Source organism: Tamandua tetradactyla (assembly GCF_023851605.1).
Source record: "Tamandua tetradactyla isolate mTamTet1 chromosome 25 unlocalized genomic scaffold, mTamTet1.pri SUPER_25_unloc_3, whole genome shotgun sequence".
NCBI classification, from domain to species: Eukaryota; Metazoa; Chordata; class Mammalia; order Pilosa; family Myrmecophagidae; genus Tamandua; species Tamandua tetradactyla.
In genome coordinates, this window is record NW_027518258.1 from 171,646 (window position 1) to 176,100 (window position 4,455).

Below are 4,455 nucleotides of genomic sequence, written 5' to 3' on the forward strand. Positions count from 1 at the left end.
ACCAAGGAATGCTCTGAGCCCTCAATGTATATTTGGAGCTATTTGGAGGGAGATGTAAATTGCTTTCTTTCCTATAGGTCTAGGCATGAAATCTACCATCATGTTGGGCAGATATACATTGTGTTTGGAAGAGAAAAAACACAGAAACTGTCAATAAGGGAGCTAGACAAGGCACTATATTTAGTATCCTAAGGACATGTTTCAGGTATACAGAAATGATTCTTATGAGACCCACTGCTTACATACGTTACACACATACACAGATTTTAGTCATTTAAAAACTGCAAATTTGTTACCTGACAGAATGTGGTGCATTTTCAACAATATTATTGCCATTGGCCATTGCTCAGGCTACACATCAGTCCTAGTTTCTGTCTATGGTCATAGGGCTTCTCTGTGCTCATTCCTTTCAAACTGAAAAATATTAAGGCAGTTAAGTAAATACTGAATTGTTGCCCCCAAATCCCACGTATCCAACAAATCCCACTGATCTCTACTGTGCCCCTTTTCTGGACAGTCTTCTGGGTGAAGGTTTATCAATCTGATTCAAAGCATTGTGAGAAGTCCATCTAATATCAACATCAATCTAATCTGATATGTCCATTTCCATTTTCTTTGTGGGTCTTTTTGTTGCTGTCTACATTCTAGGAGTTGATTAAGTCCAACAATCACCAGTAGCTGAAGACTAGCATGAAGTATGCATGTAAAGATAGTTTCTTCATCTAACCCTTCCTCTCTTTCATTAATTGTAACTGATTGAAGATAGCATCTTAGAATGTATTGCCATTCAAATCTTTAAATTCAGATTCTTGACTAGATCAAAAGGGCAAACACCCATGCACTCATAATGAGGAAAGAAGGGGGACTCAGAAGTTGCCTCCGAGGTGGCACTACATGTTTAAAGGAAGAGTTGTGATATTCTGGATATAAAACTGGTAATCTTAAGGATAATGGAATGAGGAGTAACCTAGGGAGTTAACAGGAGAATTTTCTGTACCTTTGTTTTTAAAGCCTGTCAGGAATCTCACAATGCTGTTTGCTCCTTCTTCCTTTTTAAGCAGGAAAGCTGTGTCTGCACTTGGTGAGGCTTCAGGTTCATCAGATATATCTTTTCCTCCTCCTCCCAAATCTGTGGCTTCATCTTTTCCCAACTGAGATCCTTGTTTTCAATCATTGAAGCTTCTGCTGGCTCTTTATCTATTGGAAGATCTTGAGCCACTAGTAATTGCTTCTAAGCCCCCCATCTGAACAAAAGGGTGACAGGGAATGCAAACATGAGCAGAAGAAGATGAGGAATGAGTTTATTCTGTGGCCAGTTGAACGTTGAGTCCCCATCTGCAGTTCTGTTGGGGCTCTGCAGGTGATAGGGGTACTGTTCTTCAGCCAGGCTTTGAGTCAGGAGGGTCTCACTGTGGTTATGGGTCTCTGTGTAAGAAGTTATACTGTGATCAACTTGGAAATAATAAATTCAAGGTCATTTGGGACTTCACTGATTAAGTAGCAGATCATTTGGACCCATAGGCCAAATCATTTGGATTATATCCATTTTGTTCTGGGAGAATTTTGTCATATTTCTCCACTTTTTTATCCCAAAGTAATTTTTATTAACTTCTAAAGTAGGGTGTGGCTCCAGATTCCCACTATGAATAATAAATGGCAATGCTTCTTATTCTTCAAAAGGTTAATATTTAATTCATTTATTATAATAATTAACATATTATAATGAATGCCTTTGTATTATAGCATTTCCACACCTTACTCAGAGTTGGCACCCTTAGTCTGGGTCTTAATGTTGTTGCCAGTGAAATTCAAATCACTGAGGTCAATCGTCCTCAGAACTTCATAGCTTTTAGGAACATCATTGGATCTCTGCAGAGCCTGGAGATGACACTAATTCAGTCCCTGATATAGGTAAGTTAATGCTTGGCCCTAAAGTCAGTGTTACTCCAAATGGAACCAAGTTGTCCTTTCCCTAAATCCTTCCTCCCCAATTTCAAAGTGTTTCTAAAAAAAAAAGGAGGAAGCTCCAAACACTGTTAAAATAATGAACTTTATGACAATACTAATCTAAACCACAGTGAGAAGCACTGGGTTATTATAGAAGAATGAAACTGATACATTCTTTATTTCCTTTATAAATACCAACTTGTAGTAAAAATCCTGGTTGAGGTTCACAAGTCTTGGCATGGTTCTTACAGAGTTAGTGGCTGGTTGAGATCCCTGGGTGCTCAGTGAGCTATTACTTTATTCCAGAATAATTTTCCAGACTCCAGGCTAATCCCTTACTGTGGATACTGACCTGAATCTCACATCTCTGGATCCAGGTTATTTGACTTTGCTTTTTTTTGGCATAGTAAATCGGGTCCATTTTTAGATTCTTAAAAGTCCTCATTTCCTCTGCTTGGCCTCAGAACTATTATCAGCTTCCTCTTGGTTTCTATCTTTTCTGGATAGTTTCTATTTGATTTGCAAAATCCACACTTCTGTGTTCTCTCTGCCCTATTCTCTATTCGAGTTGGCCAAGTTTATAGACTGTATCAACTGGCCTCGCCTTCCCTCTGGTTTCCAGTAAAGTTTAGCCAGTGGGACACACAGGCAGGTGATTGGAATGTGGTAAAAGATGGAGATTGGGATATTTACTTCCCAGACTCTTTTCTTGTCTCTCAACTATCTCTTGGCAGTAGCAGTATTCTAATCCCAAAGCTACCATTCCTGTCACACAGCCTTTTCCTACTGTTGCTTGTCTTTCTGGGTTCCAGTAATAGCTCCAGCTCCCTCCTTGTGGTAGGCTGAATAGTGACACCCCCCAGTGATATTTGTGTCCTTCTGTCTCCTAAGCTGTGAATGTGTCCTTATTTGGGAAAAGGGTTCCCAAATGTTTTTGGAAAAAGGGTTCCCAAACTAGTTATAGAACAGATTTCAGAGTTTGCTATGGGTTACAGTTCCACAATTTTAGATTTTTCCTTCTAGCTGCTCCAAGATACTGGAGACATTGCAGATGTGCTTCAGTTAATGATCTTGTGATAGAGAGATTATCCTAGATTATCTCAGTGGACCCAAAGTGTAATCACAAGTATTCTCTAAGAAGGAGGTAGGTAGAGATTTGACTACACACAGAAGGGAAGAAGGCCAAGAGACAGAAGCAAAGAGAAACAGAGTCAGAGAGAGAAGATGCTATGCCCCTGGTTTTGAAGAAGGAGGAAGGGATTAAGATCCATAGAATGTAAGTAGTGCAGCTCTTGATGCTGGAAAAGGCAAGGAAATGGATTCTCTTCTGGAGCCTTTGGGGGGAGTGTGGCCTTGCCAAACCTTGATTTTAGCCCCCTAAGATTCATTTTTTTAAACATTTTTTTTTAATTGTGAAATATATAGACAAAAAGGAATAAATTTCAAAGTACATTGTAACAAGTAGCTATAGAGCAGATTTCAGAGTTTGGTATGGGTTACAGTTCCACAATTTTAGGTTTTTCCTTTTAACTCTTCCAAGACACTGGAGACTGAAAGAAATATCAATATATGGATTCAGCAGTCATACTCATTTGTTAAATCCTATCTGTTATAATTCCTCCTTCTCCTTTGTTCCTTCTCCCAATCCTGGGGGTGTTTGCACTTTTTCATGTTGGAAAGTGGTGTCAATAATATGGGATAGAGGGATGAAAGTAGTTGGAAAGATTGGCCACTCTGGATTTCAGGATTTATCTGGCCTAGTAACCATCTGGAGGTTGTTGGGGTTCTGGAAAGTAATCTTAGTGCCTGAAACTTTTGCAGACTCTCTTATAAAGCCCCAGACATTCTTAGGGTTGACAAGAATGGTTTTGGTTGGGGTTTGGCAAACGCTAGTAATTAGCAATATCTAGCTGAAGCTAGCATAAGAGGAGCCAACAGAAACCTCTTGAACCTATTTGAACTCTTAGCCACTGATACCCTATTTTATTACATTTCTTGTCCCCCTCTCCTTAGTCAGGAAGAAATTGTTGATCCCATGGTGCCAGGGCCATGCTCATCCCTGGGAGTCATGTCCCATGTTGCCAGGAAGACTTTGGCCCCTTGATGTTATGGCCCACATGGAGAGGAGGGTAATGATTTTAATGAGTTGGACTTAGAGGCCATATCTGAGCAACAGAAAAGGCTTTCCCTGGTGATAAAGCTTAATAGTTCCATAATTTTTCTACTGCCCCTCAAAGGACTTTGTCAATACTTTTAAATTATCTGCCAAACATACTCTCGGTTGTATCTGGGCATTACATTAAACTCAACAGAATTACAAGCCCTTGTTCCTATTTCTGGGCTCCATATGTTTGGATTCTTTAAATAAGCTGTTGGGACATGCTGAGTTAAATTATGTGCTACAGAAAATTTAAGTTTTCAACAACATACACCTCTCTTTCTCACCTCATATATTAGGTGAGGTTCTAAAATACCGACAATGTCCTCCTTACTCCTGTATTTTGATTT

The 4,455-nt window shown here is 39.5% G+C and overlaps 1 pseudogene; it reads right to left on the reverse strand.

The window, feature by feature from the left end:
- Nucleotides 1–433: 433 nt before the first annotated feature.
- Nucleotides 434–2,710, reverse strand: LOC143673045 (translocon-associated protein subunit alpha pseudogene; annotated as a pseudogene).
- Nucleotides 2,711–4,455: the final 1,745 nt, after the last annotated feature.